At 37.4% G+C, this 19,711-nt stretch overlaps 1 pseudogene; it reads right to left on the reverse strand.

Annotated features, from left to right (window-relative positions):
- Positions 1 to 7,623: 7,623 nt before the first annotated feature.
- Positions 7,624 to 8,123, reverse strand: LOC100352440 (DNA replication complex GINS protein PSF2 pseudogene; annotated as a pseudogene).
- Positions 8,124 to 19,711: the final 11,588 nt, after the last annotated feature.

The following is a 19,711-nucleotide window of genomic DNA, read 5'->3' on the forward strand; positions in this document are numbered from 1 at the left end:
TTTTAAAAGTGTTCATGTTCTTTGCTTTATTTTGTTTGCATATTTTTCTTTTAAATTATAAAATGCTAGTGTTGATATCTTAGTATATACTAATTTTTTAAAAAGATTTATTTATTAATTTGAAAGTCAGAGTTACACAGAAAGAAAAGGAGAGATGGAGAAAGAGAGGTCTTCCATCTGCTGGTCCACTCCCTAGTTGGCCGCAACAACTGGAGTTGTGCTCATACGAAGCCAGGAGCCAGGAGCTTCTTTCAGGTCTCCCACATGGTTTCAGGTGTCCAAGGACTTGGGCCATGTTCTACTGCTTTCCCAGGCCATAGCAGAGAGCGGGATTGGAAGTTGAGCAGCCGGGACTCGAACTGGTGCCCATATGGGATGCCAGCACTGCAGGTGGCAGCTTTACCCACTATGCCACAGCACTAGCCCCAGTATATAATAATTTTAATTCCTCACATTTTCCTTTGATCTTTTCTGATGTGAAACTTTTGTATAGTCATATCTGTTAATATTTTATTTTGTGATTTACTTGTGTCCTGCAAAACATCACTTCACACAAGGACATAGTCTTCTACACTTTATTCTATTGAACTTATACAAGTAATTTTACTTATTTAGTTAGTTTATATTAATGGGAATCTAAATCTCTCTCCTCATCTCCCTCCTCTCTATAAAGTCAATCTGCGACCCTTGTGGTGTCTACTAAATATTTAATATTGATTTTTTACATGAATATTTTTTAAAATGTGTTTCTTTTTTATTTGAAAGCCAGACCCACCCACACACACAAATATTGGGGGAGATCATGAGATCAAGATTGATCTCGCATTAATTAACTCCCCAAATGACTGCAAGTTAGGACTGGGCAAGGTGGAAGCCAGAAGCTAAGGGCCAAAAACTGAATCTGGGTCTCTTATGTGGTGGTGGAGTCCCAACTACTTGAACTGTCATCTGCTGCCTCCCAGGGAATGCATTAGCAAAAAGCTAAAATCTGATTGGAACTGGGACTGGAATTTATACAAACTTATATAGGATGCAGATGTTCTAAAGTGCATCTTAATTGCTACACCAAGTACCAGTCCTTTTCTATGGATTTCCTATGATATTTTTACATTGTACCCTACTCTGTTTTATAGGGTTCATTTCTGTCATATAGGCTACTCCTTTAAAGGATCTCCTTATTTCACTGCCGATCTGTTTTTCTTATGTTTCCTGTCTATTTCATTTATGCTTTTAAAACAGCCATCTGCAACTATAATTAAAGTAGGCAATATAAGACAGTATATGAAAAAAGATACTATTTTAAAGAATTCTTTAAAAGGAAACAAACTTTTTGGCATATCCCAGACTAAACTTCCCAACTTCCATTTCTTTTTTCTCAATATCTAACTTAATCTAGAAATGATAATTGCTCCTACCCCCGCCTTACAAAGTATTGGTGAGAACTGTGACGGTGTATGTTCTATAGGAAGAACTCAGGGTTGCAGTCAGTCACACTTGAGTGTGAACATTGGCTTTGACACTTACCTGGTTAACTGGAGTCAGGCAACTTAGTCTCCCTGAGCCTTGATTTCTATACCCATAGTATGACCTGAATTATATTATATGTTCTACATTGTTCTCTTAGTTATGTAGTGATGACTTAGTAGATCAAAGTAACTAGCCTGGCATCCAGGGCATTTAGAAAATGAAGTGGCTGTTATCAATATTCGCATCATATTTATTCTATTTTTACCTGGATAAATTAGTGTTTCAGGATTTTTTTCACAAAGGGAAGGAAAGATAGAGGCAAAAACCTGTGCACAAAATCCTTGGTCCCAATTCTTTGTGTTGTGCAGTTACACAAAATGGTGCACATTGGACAAAGCAGACCTTGGAACATACATCTATTGTCAACATCCTCAATTTCGAAGGTACAGCCCCTTAAAAAATGTGGAAGTCTTTTAAAATAACCCACAGCACAACACATTTTTACCATCTGATTGATGTCTTGGCAGTCAAGAGAGAGAAGAGGGAGTGATTATCCTAGTAGTCTGATTCTCTGAGATGCTGTTAGTTGGTTATTTGCTTTCTTCTTGGATGAGTGTTTGCCCCTTGGACTATAGCTCTTTGGTCATAGATTTTTGAGGCTAGAAGACTAAACTCATTTCCATCAGAGTTTTTATTATGGTATCTGAGGCTTTTACTGTAGTAACCAATGCCTTTTCACTTAGCAGTGGCCATATCCTAGGTTAAAGAAGGAGCTAGTCAATTTGCATATATTAAGTACTCCTTCCAACATTTCAAGTACTTTAGACACTTACATCCTTTTTATGGGCATATATTTCAACAGCAAACCCAACAATGGCAATTACTGCACCATCCTAAAGCAAATAAACATTTTCCTGAAATCAAACTTAGTCTACTTGAAACCCAAATCCTTGCCAATATGTGATTTAAAGCATCAATTTAAGATAATTTATTTACCAGTGTTGGACTTATTAAAATGAACTCCTTAAGCTAATTACCTGGAAAGCATTGCAGGATGTCTTGTTGGAGAAACTGGTCTTCTGAAAGATATTTTTTAATGATGCTTTTGGACTCCCTCTGTCTCTGGTTCTTGGAATAGCTGAAGAAAGCCTGAAGCATACCTCTATAAATGCCAAAACCCTGAATCTCAACCAGTGCTGCATTTGTTCTGAATCCTAGCTCTCCTTCATGGGGTGGATTAGGGGGCAAAGCTCTCATTGTTTCTCTACTGGCTCCCCTGACAGAACTCAGGCCTTCCAATGATGCAAGAGTTTATCGTGTATTTGTTTTGTGTCTGTGTAGCCTTCCTTCTACTCCTGATATCCCAGTCTCCATTTTCAGAATTCAACCGCAGCTCTCACCTGGTTATCCACTGAAATATATTTTTAAATGTTGCTTTTCAAACCTATGTACATACTTTTGAATATGCAATGCCTTATAAAACATAAGACATGCTATACATTCTGAGTAGTACCATGTTGCTCCTTTCTTTCTATTCATTTCTATTCCTTTTCATTTCCTACTCCTGAAGACATTTTTTTTTTAACTTCGGTTGCTTTTAAAATGTTCTAATTCTGGACTGGTTTCCTTACCCTTAGCAGCAACACCTTTCTCACCAGGCAAATATCAACCAGGAGCCCTCCACCCTGTCTTCTCCCTGGCTCCAGTTCAGCCTGAGATTCAGCATGTTCACTCCTTGTCTGCAGGGATATCCTGTTCTCCCTAGGCTTTATATCAAGAAACAGTTCCCCCTTTTTATAGCTATAGTACATTTTTATTGCATAATTTCTTTAATATTTAATCAATTTAAATTAAAGCTGAATTTTTTCCTTCCTAAAACATCACTTGCTTTTCTTCAACAACACTTTTATTCAAGTTTAAACTCACCTCTACTTACTGTTATCATTAAACTTCTTGACAGACTATACCAGTTTTTGGCTTCCACTTTCTCACTGTCCAAACATCAACTCACTGTCATTTGAGCTTTAATTCTGCTACCATCCTGAGGCAGTTCTTCCTAGGGGCACTGACGACTTTTTCTAAAAAAAATTATTTATTTGGGGCCAGCGCTGTGGCGCAGCAGGTTAGTGCCTTGGCCTGAAGTGCCAGCTGCTCCACTTCCTATCCAGCTCTCTGCTACGGCCTGGGAAAACAGCAGAAGATGGCCCAAGTCCTTGGTCCCCTGCACCCACATGGCAGACCTGGAAGAGGCTCCTGGCTCCTGGTTTTGGATTGGCACAGCTCCAGCTGTTGTGGCCAATTGGAGAGTGAACCATCGGATGGAGTACCTCTCTCTCTCTCTCTCTCTTTCTGCCACTCCTCTGTGTAACTATAACTTTCAAATAAATAAATAATTCTTTAAAAAAATAAAAAATATTTATTTGTTTATTTGAAAGGTAGAATTACAGGGAGGGACACACAAACATACATGCACACACATACACACACACACACACCTGGGGTGTGGTGTGGTGGAGATCTTCCATCCACTGATTCACTGCCCAGATGACTGCAATAGCCTGGGCTGGGCCAGCCTGAAGCCAGGAGCCTGGAACTCCATCTGTGTCTCCCACATAGGTGTCAGGGGTTCATGCACTCATGTCATCTTCCACGGCTTTCCCAGGGCATTAGTAGGGAGCAGGATAGGAAGCAGAGGAGCAGAGACTTGAACCACACTTACATGGGATGCTGGTATTGTAGGAGGTAGCTTAACCCATTGAGCCACAATGTGGGCCCTCATTGATGATTTTTTAATCAAATAGGTAGATTGAAATATTTTATTCCTAGCCTTTCTATGACACTAGCTAGTCGCTGTTATTTTTTCTCCATGATTTCCCTGGCACCACTCTTTTATTTTTTATTTTTAGAAACTTTTATTAATTTAAGAGAACAGGTTTCATTTTCATATATTTCATAGAAACAGTTCTAAGAGATAACCATATTTCCCTCCCTCAACCTCTCTCCTTCCTTCCTTTTTTTAAACAATTTTTGTGAAGATATAGTTTTAATCCACTCCATAAACACTCTGCATTCTCCTTCTTAGGAACCTTCACAGTTCCCCTGAGATCATTTCATGAAAATCAGGAATCCAGGGCTTCCCTTGCGTGTTTGTTCTCTCTCTCTCTCTCTCTCTTTCTATATATATATATATTTTTTCCTCTCTCTTTCTCCTTGATTCTACTGAGGGGGGAATAAAAAATACACAATTAAGTTATAGTGCCAGGTGGTAGTTACATGTGTATGTAAATTTTTTCCAAGCTATATCCTGACTGTAATCATTTCAACCTTCTTAACAATTTACATCAATTATGATTTGGCTAATTTTAATGTACCAATTAGAATCAAAAGCTCACTGAAAGAGATTGCTTGTTCTATGAGAGCAGAAATTGTACTTCTTTGATTCCTGCAAAGACTCACGATTAGGGCTTTATACATCTTGGGCACTCAACAACTTTATGATACTTGTAAATAGTCACTGTGACAGTAGGTGACTGTGTTTTACTAAGAAAGTTCCTCATAAAATAAAGTATAAAGAATAAAAATAGATGCCACTCTTACCAAGTGCAATTTCCTAAAGATTATTTTTCTGAGAACTAAAGCTAAAGAAATAACTTTCAATTACACACAATAAATTTGTATTCAAATATGACCTGTTCCTGGAAAATTGAATAGAATAATAATATTCTTAAAGCAACTAGGCCCCAGGACCATTATAGACCCTGTACCTTGCTGGAGATTCTCGTTAAGTAGTAGATGAAAATGATTTTACATAATCATGTTAATCACAAGATGAAGATGTAAAAATGTATGAAATCTTTGAGCACTGCAAATAATTTCAGAAATACTCTGGTTTTACCTTTTCATTTTATAAGAGGGAAAATTGAAGCCAGAGGGCTTAAATGAGTTCATCAATTTCACTTAGCTAATTAGTCGCAAAGCAGGGTAAATCTAAATTTCAAGGCTCATGGTTTATGTTCTTTACATTTTACAACAGTGATCAGAAATAGCCCAAGTTGTCAATTCTTAAAAAAAATCAGGCCCACTCTAATTCTTTAATTAAATAAATAGATCTTTCTCTTTACATGTGAATCTTTTTATTTCTTCTACTTTAGTTTTGTAAAGTGCTGCACAGGTGAAGAAAATCAGAGCAATTGCTTTACTCAAGACAGTGAGTACAGTTTCCAGGTGATAGTGTTGGTGGTTATGCTGCTTTTTTTACATGACTATTTGTGTTTTTCAAATATACTAGGTAGCTATTTCATGTGTACATATTTTATCCTTTATTTGGTCCATAAATATCCATTGAGATGCACTTTATTTAAGTCATAATACTAGGAATTGAGAATAGAAAGACAAATTACAGTGTCATCTTTGTTTTTGAAGATGATGTGAGCATGCATTAAGAATTAATTGAAGGCCGGCGCCGCGGCTCAATAAGCTAATCTTCTGCCTGTGGTGCCAGCACACTGGGTTCTAGTCCTGGTCAGGGCGCCGGATTCTGTCCCGGTTGCTTCTCTTCCAGTCCAGCTCTCTGCTGTGGCCAGGGAGTGCAGTGGAGGATGGCCCAAGTGCTTGGGCCCTGCACCCACATGGGAAACCAGGAGAAGCACCTGGCTCCTGGCTTTGGATCAGCGTGGTGTGCCGACTGCAGCGGCCATTGGAGGGTGAACCAACAGAAAAGGAAGACCTTTCTCTCTGTCTCTCTCACTGTCCACTCTGCCTGTGGAAAAAAAATTTTAAAAAATTTTAAAATTTTTAAAAAAGAGTTGAAATAATATATGGGCCAGGTCAGCATTCTGGTGCGGTGAATACAGCTGCTGCTTAGGTTGACTACATCCTGTATCCGACTGCCCATTGGATTCCTGGCTGCTCTGCTTCATTTCTGGCTCCCTGCTGATGCACCGGGAAAGTAGCAGATGATGTGTCCCTGCAACCCACAGGGGAAACCTAGAGTTTCTGGTTCTCGTCTTCTGCCTGGCCCAGCCTCAGCTCTTGTAGTTATTTGGAGAGTGAACCAACCGGTGGAAAATTTCTCTCTCCACCTCTCTCTGCCACCATACTTTTCAAATAAATAAATAGGTCTTCAAAAAAAGGATTCAAACACTAAGTTATAGGATGTATAATCCCAATAACCAGTTAAATACAATTTAAACATTATGGGCACTCTAAATGTGTATGTAAAATATAATATTTTGTGACTACAGAGAGAGAAGTGGGAAAGCAGGGGCGGGGCAGAAAACCATCACAGTGGCAATAACCTTTAAGTGGAGCATGAACACTCAATAGTTGCTCTGGAAGGAATAGTGATGGACAATGGGATGCAAAGTAAGAGGTAAGAGGCTCTAGGCAGAGGGAATAGAGGAAGCAGGTTTGAATTGAAAGCAGTTCTAGGTTGTGAGAACTTAAGAGGCAGGTGAAGGAATGTGAAGAAGTAAGTTGGAGAGATGGAGAGGAGCCATATTTCAGAAGGTTCGGTTTGTGCATTTTAAGTTTGGTGTTTTGGGGGGGGAGGTGCAGCAATTCCACTTTTATTATAGAGGGGCGATTAAATGACAAATACTGGTTAGCATCACTTACTACCCCATCTGCAATCCTTTTTTGTGTGCTCAACATGTTTAGGAAATTCTAGATTTAGCCCGAAAACTCAGGAGCAAGATTAAAAGCCTTCAGCCATATTTACCCTCGTACTATGTATCTACATCTACCATTAGGAACACTCACCTACATTTGGCAGTTGTTTGCAGGGCACCTCGTGCTCTGCTAGGGAAAATAACTTACTTGCTTAAAACTTGTTTCTTTCCCCCAGTGAAAGAAAAGCCACCTTTCAGAAGTTGCTTGGAAATAAAGAAGATTCCAGGAGCTCTGAGGTTTGAGGATCAATCACAAAATTTGTTGCTTCTTCATCAATGTTGTAAATCCATTCCTTACATCATTACCTATTTTTCATATGCTAGGAAAACTCCTGAACAGCACATACCTCTATCATATGGTGAGCACTCTGTCACTGTCCAGCAAGCTTGCCACCACTAGACACCAGATCTTTGAAATCACAGATCTTTCTCTAGAAGTGCCGAGACTGGGTACTCAGTAGGTGGGAGGTTTGTGCAGAGCTAGAATCTATGACTTGAGTGCTTGAGCCAGGAAAATCCCACTAGTGCTGGTCTCTGTTAGATTCAAGTTATCTGATTTGACATGTGCTGCCTGCAGTCTCACAAAGCTGTCAGCAGACACCCAGAGCTTGGTTATTTAAGTTTCTCACATATCCATGATCAGGGTCCAGATCTCATCTGCTTTTAGGGTGTTGTATGAAGTATGATTTAGCAGGAGTTTGGTGAATTCCATGTAGTAAGGACTAGAGATTTGGATAAAAGTTTCTTTCCTTTGTTCATGGTTTCTCATCTTCTTCAACTTTTCTATGTCTATTCAGGCCAGGGGAAGCCGGTAGCATTCTGTCTTTGCTTTGGGTTAACAGACAATCACAAAGGCATGTCTGTGGGCAGGTCAGGGTAGAATAGCCCCAGGTTCCTCCTGATGAGGTAAATATTGTCTAGACTGAAGTTAAGGATAATGTGCCTCAACTCCTTCTTTTCTGGGAAACTCATCGTGACTGCATCCATGGTAGCCCCAGTGGCAAGCCTAGGACTCACAGACTGCTCTATCCGTCCCCCCACCGTAGATTCCCTAAGGAGATGCCATAGTTGCCACTTTCTCACCGCAACACCAGTAGTATGGTCTTCATCTTTGACTTTTAGATCTAGAATCGTTCTCATCTAAAAATAACTCTGGGATACCTTGAATATGTATGCTATTTATACTATCCACTGTGTTGTGAGAAAAAGAATCCTGGCGTTAGCATGAGTAGAACCTGAATTCAAGTTTTTGTCCTTTTACTTACTTATCAGGAAATTTTAATCCTTCATGTAACCTGGGACCTCTAATATTCTATTGTAAAATGGAAATAACAATTCACAAATGACCAAGTAAGACAGAAATTTAAAATTTGAAAATATTTATAGTTCATTATCTCATTCATTTGTTCATTATTTCAGGGACAGAAAATTTCTTGTGAAAAGAAGAAATGTATTGAGGGTGTTGTATTTTCAATTTGCTTCCAGGTGGGCCTCTGGGGGAGCAGAGAGGCGGATTGTTTATGTAAGGCTCAGTTAAGAAAACAAAAGCCACTCCATATGTGCTGGGTTGGGTTTAGTGTGTACAGAACTGTCGGAAGAAACTGTGAAGTGAACATCAGGAATGCTGTTATTGAAAGTTAGGGGAACTGCCTTTGAAGGCCAGAGAACTAACTTTTAAAATTCAGCCTGAGTCACCCGAGTGGGTGGTTTTCAAATGCTTGCCTGACAGTCACTCTGAAAACTGTGTTGTGTAATCTAGATCATTTAACAGAATTCTTTACAAATTTATTATGTTTATTTTAATTCACAATAATTTTATAGTTATGGGATACATTATTGTATTTTTTTAAACATTTATTTATTTGAAAGAGTTACACAGAGAAAGAAGGAAAGGCAGAGAGAGAGAGAGAGTCTTCCATCCACTGGTTTACTCCTCAAATGGCTGCAACAGCTGGAGCTGGGAGCTTCTTCAAGTTCTGGAGCCAGGAGTTTCCTCCAAGTCTCTCACGTAGGTGCGGGGACCCAAGAAGTTGGGCCATCGTCTACTGCTTTCCCAGGCCATAGCAGAGAGCTGGATTGGAAGTGGAGCAGCCTGGACTCTAACTGGCACCCATATGGGATGTTGGCACTGAAGGCAGCAGCTTTACTGCTAAACTGCAACACGAGCCCCAAATTATTATATTTTGAAACATAGTTACAATGTGCAATGATGAAATCTGGATAATTAGCATTTCCATCTATTCACATTTATTAATTCTTTGTGTTGGGAACATTCAAAATCCTATTCTAATTATTTTGAAATATATAATAAATTGTTAATTATAGTCATCTTGCTATGTTATAGAATACTAGAACTTACTCTTCCTATCTAACTGTATTTTGGTACCTGTTATCCAACCTCTCTCCACCAAACATTCCTAGCCTCTAATCACCACTGTTTTACGCTCTACTTCTATGAAATCAAACTTTATAATTTCCATATATGAGAACATGTTGTATTTTCTTTGTGCCTGATTTATTTCACTTAAGGTAATATACTTCAGTTTCAACTCTGTTGCCACAAGAAGACTTCATCAATTTCTATGCTGAATAATATATATCCATTTTATTTATCCATTTCTTTACTGATAAACACTTCCATTGTTTTCATATCTTAAATATTTTAATAGTATTCAGCAAACATGGTATTGCAGGCATCTCTTTGATATATTGACTTCATTTCCTTCAGATATATTCTCAGTAATAGGATAGCAAGATCATAAGGTAGTCCTATTTTATGTTATTGAGGAGTCACCATATTATTTTCCATGACTTGGCTAATTACATTCCAATCAACAGTGTATAAAAGTCCTCTTTCTCTATATCCTTGCCAGCATTTATTTTTTTTGTCTTTTCTATAATGACCACTCTAACCAGGATGATATGATACCTCATTGCTGGTTTACATTTGCATTTTCCTGATGATTAGTGATGCTGAATATTTTTTTCATAAACTTGTCAACCATTTATTCAATACAGATTTTTTTAAGACTCAAAGTTTGCGAAAGTTTCTACAAACAGGGAATCATTGTGTTTTATGATTGCAAGCTAAAGAAAGCAAGTTATTAACTGAAGTAGTATAGGAAAATGTCCTAAACACTTTATGCATTTTTTGAAAGTAGAGAGTCCAGATAACCAAGGCACCATTTCAAATATTGTGAATATAATTTTATGCAATACATTATAAAATTGAAGATCAAATATAGCATGAACATTTTAATGATTATCATTTAGTAGAATATTTTGCAACTGAGATCATTGGATTGATGGTTGGAGATAGACAAGATTAGTTATGATTTTTAAAAGGGGGAAGCATACTTTGTTTGCAAATGAACTTGTGTATATTATAGAAAGAATATATTTAAGTACTAGTAAATGGACACTTGTTTGGAGCCTTTTATAGGAAGCCTCCCAGATGGTTTTCAGTCCCCTGGAGTGTAGTCTGAACCTGGTGACTTGCTTCTAACTGATAGAATACATCTCCCAAGTATGTGGCGTTTTGTCTGAACTAAGATTTTGATGACTATGACTTATGTCTCTATAAGACTATTTGTTCTTTTTCCTCAGTTTTGGTGAAGCCAGTTTCACATTTTGAACTATCATATGGGAAGCCTAATGTGGCAAATAACTGAGGTAGGCCCATGTCCAACATTCAGTGAGAACTTGAGATCCTTAGTCTATGTTGCTCATGAGAAATGGAATCCTGTAGAAAAACATATGGATATTTTACATGGCTGAGCTAAGGTTAGGCCTAGCAACACATAGGTGTGTGACTATATTTAGAACTCAGCATAAAAGTTGATTATTCTCTGAGTCTTGAGATGACTCAGTACTACTGAATACCTTGATGTATCTTGGGAGAGATTCTGAGCCAGAAGATTCATTTAAATCACACATAGAATTTGTCCTAGAGAAACTGAGAAATAACAAACATTGGTTTAAGCCATTAAATTTGGGGAAGCTTGCTATATAACAATGGATAACTTATATTTGGTTACTTTTTATAATTTTAGTCATACTAATCTCACTTTATTCCATGACAAAATTATTTGACAAGTTTTCCCATCAATAGCTGCTTGTTGCCTTTATGATACTTTTCAAAATTATTTTTCATGACTTACAAGATACTTCACAGCTTTATCCCTGCCTGTATTTCGAGACACATGCAACCCTTTCTTATCATGCCAGCCTACCACCTGCATTTCTTTGCTATATTTCCTACCTGCTATGGCTGAATTGTGTCTGCCAAATTTGTATGATGACGCACTAACCTCTAAGGAAAGGTCAGATGAGGACACAATGAGAAGGTGGTCTTCTGAAAGCCGGGAAGAGTCCTCACCTATATAATTCCCTTCCAGAGCCTTTATCTTGGTCTTTCCAGTGAGAAAATAAATCAGTTGTATAACAACCTCCCAACTCCTGGTTTATGGTACTTTGTTATAACATCACGGGTAGGCTAATACATTGCCTATTAACCAATATTCAGTGTTTATAGTCCCCAAGTAAAGTAACTTTTATGCTTTTAAAGTAGAATAGCTGTCTCTATTATACACTGTCACATTTTCCATGATCACTTTCACCCAGTGGTGACTTTAGCCAATAGAATAGTGAATTCTGCCTTCTTCACTTTCATGCTTTGTATGACATTTTGCCTGACACAGAGTGAGCGCTCAATACATATGTACTGAAAGGAAATTAGGTGTTTTTAAAATAAGGTAGACTAAAAATGATTGATGATGTCACAATAATAAATGGGACAAAAATATAGCAGCATGCTTATCTGTGGTGCTAAGGATGATCTTAGCTTAGTCATGTCCGAAATTCATGGCAGTGACCTGTAATGTTAGCTTTCTCTCCCCATTTTGTCATTTCCTCCTTTATCTGGAGGATAAAATATTTCAAAATTGTGATATAAATAGGATGATTGAAAGAAAAAAAAGTTCACTTGAAAAATAGAGCTTATGTATAGGAAATGCCAATAAAAACACTTTATGATGTGGAAGAAGGAATGTACATGCAACAAAAGCAGTAGAATAATAGGTGAAAGTTAAGAGGTAGGAAGGACTGTTTTGAGTACTAAGTAAGATATGTGTTTTGTTCAAATGAAGTCTAGACTTGGATCTGAAATTTTTTTTAATTTTTATTTATTTATTTATTGACAGGCAGAGTGTACAGTGAGAGAGAGAGAGACAGAGAGAAAGGTTTTCCTTTTTCCGTTGGTTCACCCCGCAGTGGCCGCTGCTGCTGGTGTGCTGTGGCCGGCACACCACGCTGATCCGAAGGCAGGAGCCAGGTGCTTCCCCTGGTCTCTCATGCGGGTGCAGGGCCCAAGCACTTGGGTCATCCTCCACTGCACTCCTGGGCCACAGCAGAGAGCTGGACTGGAAGAAGAGCAACCAGGACAGAATTTGGCATTCCTATCAGGACTAGAACCCTGTGTGCCAGCACCACAGGCGGAGGATTAGCCTATTGAGCCATGGCGCCGGCCATGGATCTGAATTTAAAATAAAATTTCTTTGACTGTGACCATCACTAGATATAATCAAACACAGACTGAATGAGTGTTTTTTTTTTAATATTTATTTTCATTTTATTTGACAAAGAAATTGAGACAGAGAGACTTTTTATCTGCTGGTTCACTCTCCAAATGCCAATGATAGCCAGGATAGGACCAGGCTGAAGCCAGGAGCCTAGAACTCAATGCAGATCTTCCATGTGGATGTCAGGGTGCCGTGTAATTGAGCCATAACCCACTGCCTGCCCGGGTGCATATTAGTAGGAAGCTGAATGGGAAGCAGAGGAGTCAGGACTCGAGCCAGGCACTCCAACAGAGGAAGCTGTAAGTTTTTTTTGTTGTTGTTTTATTGAGAGATTGAGTTTTGGATTATAGATATAACTGCTCACTTTTATTTTATTGATGTTACCTCTCTCCAGATCAAGGATCATCTCACTATACTCCTCCAAAGTTGAAGTTTTAAGATAGTCCCAGATTGTATCAGCACAATGTGGATGTAAAATGTACCCTCCCTCCCAAGATATCCTTGTCCTAATATCTGAAATGTGTGGATATATTAGGTTACATGGCAAAGTATGCTTATTGACTTCCCTTAGAATAACAGAGTATCCTGAGTTATCTAAGTGGACCCAGTGTAAATGCCTTTAAAGGTGGAGTAGGAAGGCAGAGAGGGGGCCAAAGAGGTTGTAGCCAAAGAAAGGGATACCATTATGGAAGCTTGCTTTGAAGGAACAAGAAGAGGCAAAGAATCAAGGGATATGACCAGCTTCTAGAACCTAGAAAAAGTGAGGAAATGTTGGCCCCCTACAGCCTCCAGAAAGAACGTAGCCTCACCAATATTTGATTTGAACCAATACATGCCTCAGAATTTTGACTGCCAATACTATAAGATAATGAATTCATGCCTTTACAAGCTATTGAATTTGTGATAATTTATTACAATAGCAGTAGAAAATTAATACAGGATCTCTTTTTTAATTCAAGTGTTCATAATTAATAGTAAAATTCAATAATTCAACAAATTAAACTATTTTTTGGCAATTTATGTTTCTTCTGAAAATTTTCATTTAGTGCATCTGGTCTATTTTCTCTCTTGATATGTTTATCTTTGTATTAATATTATTAATTAGAGATGACACATTTAATATACTGGACTTTTTGATTATATTTGCTCAGTTTTTTTCAACTTTACATTTGCCTATAAATTTTGTTTTATATGTTTCTTCAACTCAGAATTTTGCTAGTGATAATTTAGAAATATATTTTTGTTTTAATTACTCCCTTTTCCATTTTATATTTATTAGCACATCACTAAACTTGAAGTGAATTAAATTTTGAGATAGATTTTTATTAGTTTTCAATTTTTTTATTTTCAATCATTTTAGCCTTTAGTTTAGAGTACTGTATTTCAAAGTTAAAAACATCTACCATACCATTTCCTATATTCAAAGACCACAATGATCCACCACTGAGAAATCTAAAGATATTTTAGAGAGTCTTGATCCCTGGCATTTTCCAAGTGATTTCACTGTAGTGACCCATTTATTCAGTTAGGACTTCTTGGTTCTAGCCCTCAAAGTACACTTAGTTCATATGCTGAGTACAGATGTGCAGGAAAAAAAAATACAGTTTTAAAATAAATGCTTTTGGCAATCATTCCATTCAGGAGAAGTATGATTATTTTGTGTCTACATTAAAAAATGTTACTCAAATGCTTGTATAAAAGTGTTATTTTCTCCATCTTTATGTGGAGGTGTCTACAGGAAAATACTTTGCAAATAATTAGTACTGAATACCATATGTAGAATCAGGGATAATGAGGAAATAGCAGTTGACTATCAGTGATCATTGCATATTATAAAGCAGAAATCTGTGCTAAAAATCAGAGCTGATATGTAAAATGAGCTGCATATACAGGGAGTCTGGTGCCAGCATGGTTCCATCATTCATTCTTTCTGTAACTTTCAAGCCAGCTGGAACTGGGCAAAGGATAAGCTCAAATTTTCTAGTACACACTAGCAAAATATCTTTCATATTTTTTTCTTTTCACCTCCGTCAACCCAGGAAAGAAGTACAGAGATTATATTTGTACTATTTATAGAAATAGTTTAGAGGTAAGATTACATTTTTTCTAACAGTTTGAGTTGGTGTAGTACATTATTAGTTATCAAAATATTTGTATAGCTTTGAGATTTTGAATTGTATGACCAAGCATGATATATATTGTACAATTTCAGTCAGATAAAATTGGTTGTGCTATTTATACACAAAAAGCATCCAGAAGAATATGTCAAACTAAGCTGCTTGTGTTTATAAATGACTTTATTCTCTGCTTGTTGTGTTTTTTGGTTTTCTATAATGCACATATCAACTTTCAAAAATTTAAGGTTACTTTAAAAAAATTGAACAAATAATAACATTTCACGTATGCATATAACCATACTGACTGACCAAAAGCCAGCATGTTTTTTGAGGAGTCTTCTGAACAGTGTAGTTTGCATAGATTCATAGCATTTCATGGTCTTGTTTCCTCTAAAAATATAGTATATAAACTATATATAAATATAAAAATATAATATATTTAATATATATAACATATAACATATTTAATATAACATATTATATATAACACATATAAAATATAGTATATAAATATAGCATACAAATATAGTATATAAAATATAGTATGTATTTTATGACTGACTATTCAAGAAATTCAAATCATAGATTTCAGCCTTTTGAATACAATTTAAAGTTCATTTCTCTCCTTTGGCCAAATAAACAACTGAAAATGCATTTTTCCTGTAGTGTATGTATATACTAACTGCTAAGTAGATATTTTCAAGGTGAAGTGTTTACACTAGATATTTTCTTATAAATTGTTGTTTTTCTAAAGTTAGCCTGACAAGGTTAATGACAAAACAATGATTAAAGTTCTCATATGGAAATAAGTTAGGAACAAGTTCTTAAATGAACTACTTTGTTTTCTTACCACATGACAGAAATAAATTTTTTCCTAGCTTATGAAAAACATGTTACGTGCCTATCCAAACTTGCTCACTAAAACAGAACCCTGTTTTTACATAAGTTTATGAAGTGTTCATCTAGAAAACGTTGTCTTCCTGTTCTCTTACCAGCATACTGTAGTTTAGTAGCATAGTTCTGTGAATTAAGTAGAATCCAGTGGGTTTCTGGGAAAAATGATATCTTCATTGATAAAAAGAAAAGACTTTTATCAGTGTAGTAAAAGTGGCAAGCAGTTGTCTTGTGAAAATGAAGATGAACATTACAAGTTAACAACTGTGGATTAGGAAGCTACAAGAGCTCAGGTGTTTAATAACTTCTTTATTTTTAGATTTTTTTTCTTTTTATTATTTAATAAATGTGAATTTACAAAGTCAACTTTTGTATTGTTGTGGCTCCCCCCCAACCTCCCTCCCTCCCGCAGCCCTCCCCTCTCCCACTCCCTCTCCCATCTCGCCCTTCGAGTTTCATTTTCAATTACCTTCGTATACAGAAGATCAACTTAGTATACACTAAGCAAGGATTTCAACAGGCTGCACTCACACAACCGCACAAGGTATAGGGTATTGTTCGGCTAGTAGTGTTGTTTTTGAGTTTCATAGTAAAACACATTAAGGACAGAGATCCTACATGGGGAGCATGTACCCAATAACTCCTGTTGTTGATTTAACAATTGGCACTCTTATTTATGGCGTCAGCAATCACCCAAGGTGCTTGCCATGAGCTCTCTAGGCTACGGAAGCCCCTTGAGTTCACCGACTCTGAACTTGTTTAGTCAAGGCCGTATCACAGTGGAGGTTCTTTCCTCCCTTCAGAGAAAGGTGCCTCCCTCCTTGATGGCCTATTCCTTCCGCTGGGGTCTTGTTCACCAGGATCTTTCATTTAGATTGTTTTTGCCACGGTGTCATGGCTTTCCATGCCTGCGAGACTCTCATGGGCCTTTTAGCCAGATCCAAATGCCCCAAGGGTTGATTCTGAGGTCGGAGTGCTGTTTTGGACATTTGCCATTATGAGTCTGCTGTGTGTCCTGCCTCCCACGCAGGATCATTCTCTCCCTTTTAATTCTATCCTTCATTATTTGCTTACACTGGTCTTGTTTGTAAAATCTCTTCGACACTTACCCTATCTTTTTTGATCAGTTGTGTACTTATACTTATCACTTTACCAAGTGCACTGGCATTGGTACCTGCCTCCTTGGTAAGGTTGAGTTGAAATCCCCTGGCACATTTCTAGTTCCACCATTGGAGGTAAGTCTGAGTGAGCCTGTGCCTAGCTATATATCTCCTCCCTCTCTTATTCCTACTCCTATGTTTAACAGAGATCACTTTTCTGTTAATTTTTAAACACCTAAGAATGATTGTGTATTAATTACAGAGTTCAACCAGTGGTATTAAGTAGAACAAACCAAGCAACAACAACAAAATACTAAAAGGAATAAAATAGTAAGTTGTTCCTCAACAGTCTAGACAAGGGCTGATCATGTCATTGTCTCTCATAGTGTTCATTTCACCTCAATGGGTATCATTTTAGATGCTCGTTTAGTTGCCATCAATTAGGGAGAACATATGATATTTGTCCCTTTGGACTGTCTTATTTCCTTCAGCATGATATTTTCCAGCTTCCTACATTTTGTTGTAACTGCCCAGATTTCATTGTTTTTTACTGCTGTATAGTGTTCCATAGAATACATATCCCATAGTTTCTTTATCCAGTCAACCGTTGATGGACATTTAGGTTGCTTCCATGTCTTAGCTATTGTGAATTGAGCTGCACCCAATATTGAGGTGCAAATGGCTCTTTTTTTCTCCCCTTTAATTCCATTTGGGTAAAGTCCAAGGAGTGGGATGGCTGGGTCCTGTGGTAGTGCTACATTCAGGTTTCTGAGGTCCTTGGCCCATCTTTTTATTGGGTTGTTTGTTTTGATTCTGTGGTGTTTCTTGATCATTTTATAGATTCTAGTTGTTAATCCTTTATCTGTTGTGTAGTTTGTGAATAACGTCTCCCATCCATTGGTTGCCTCTTCACTTTCCTGACTGTTTCCTTTGCTGTAAAGAAACTTTTCAATTTGAGGTAATCCCATTTGTTTATTTTATCTTTGGTTACCCATGCCTCTGGGGTCTTCTCTAGGAATTCTTCGCCTGTTCCAATATCTTGGAGGGTTTCCCCTATGCTCTCAATTAGTTTTATGGTGTCGTGGCGCATCTCTAGTTGTTTGATCCATGTTGAGTAGATTTTTGTGTAAGGTGTACAGTAGGGGTCTTGCTTCATACTTCTACATGTGGACATCCAGTTTTCCCAGCACCATTTGTTGAAGAGGCTGTCCTTGTTCCAGGGGTTGGTTTTAGGTGCTTTGTCGAATATGAGTTGGTTATAGATGTTTGGATTGATCTCTGGTGTTTCTATTCTGTTCCATTGGTCTATCCATCTGTTTTTGTACCAGTACCAGGCTGTTTTGATTATAACTGCCCTGTAGTATGACTTGAAGCCTGGAATTGTGATGCCTCCAGCTTTGTTTTTATTATAAAGGATTGCTGTAGCTATTCATGGTCTCCTGTTTCTCCATATGAATTCCAGCATCCTTTTTTCTAGGTCTTTGATGAATGACTTTGGTATTTTGATTGGTATTGCATTAAACTTGTAAATTGCTTTTGGGAGAATGGACATTTTGATGATATTGATTCTTCCAATCCATGAGCATGGCAGGTTTTTCCATTTTTTTTGTGTCGTTTTCTATTTCTTTCTTTAGTGTTTAGTAATTTTCATCATAGAGGTCTTTGGCATCCTTGGTTAAATTTATTCCAAGGTACTTTATTGTTTTTGTGGCTATTGTGAATAGGATTGATCTTAGCAGTTCTTCCTCATCCATGGCATTGTCTGTGTATACAAAGGATGTTGATTTCTGAGCGTTGACTTTGTATCCTGCTACTTTACCAAACTCTTCTATGAGTTCCAATAGTCTCTTATAGGAATTTATTGGGTTGCCTATATATATTATCATGTCATCTGCAAATAGGGATAGTTTAACTTCCTCCTTTCCCATTTGTATCCCTTTAATTTCTTTTCCTTGCCTGATGGCCCTGGCTAACACTTCTAGGACTATATTGAATAGCAATGGTGAGAGTGGGCATCCCTGTCTGGTGCCAGTTTTCAATGGAAATGCCTCCAACTTTTCCCCATTCATTAGGATGCTGGCCATTGGTTTGTCATAAATTGCCTAAATTGTGTTGAGGAATGTTCCTTCTGACCCCAATTTGCTTAGGGTTTTCATCATGAAAGGGTGTTGTATTTTTTCAATGCTTTCTCTGCATCTATTGAGATAATAATATGATTTTTGTTTCTCAATTTGTTAATGTGATGTATTACATTGATTGACTTTTGAATATTGAACCATCCCTGTATACCAGGGATAAATCCCACTTGGTCTGGGTGAATAATCTTTCCAATGTGCAGTTGGATTCGGTTTGCCAGAATTTTGTTGAGTATTTTTGCATCTATGTTCATCAGGGAGATAGGTCTGTAGTTTTCTTTCTCTGTTGTGTCTTTTCCGGGCTTAGGAATTAAGGTGATATTGGCTTCATAGAAAGAATTTGGGAAGATTCCCTCTCTTTCAAATGTTTTGAATAATTTGAGAAGAACTGGGGTTATTTGTTCTTTAAATGTCTGGTAAAATTCAGCAGTGAAGCCATCTGGTCCTGGGCTCTTCTTTTTCGGTAGTGCGTTTATTACTGATTCAATTTTTTCCATGGTTATGGGTCTGTTTAGATTTTCTATATCTTCAGGGCTCAGTTTAGGGAGGTTGTATGTATCCAGGAATCTATCCATTTCTTCCAGGTTCCCCAATTTGTTAGCATACATCTCTTTGTAGTGGTTTCTGATGATTCTTTATATTTCTGTTGTATCTGTTGTTACATTTCCATTACTATCTTTGATTTTACAGATTTGGGTCTTCTCTCTCCTATTTTTGGTTAGCTGGGCCAACGGTATGTCAATTTTGTTT

Source organism: Oryctolagus cuniculus, chromosome 12 (assembly GCF_051225735.1).
Source record: "Oryctolagus cuniculus isolate XC-2025 breed Fujian yellow rabbit chromosome 12, ASM5122573v1, whole genome shotgun sequence".
Lineage (NCBI taxonomy): Eukaryota > Metazoa > Chordata > Mammalia > Lagomorpha > Leporidae > Oryctolagus > Oryctolagus cuniculus.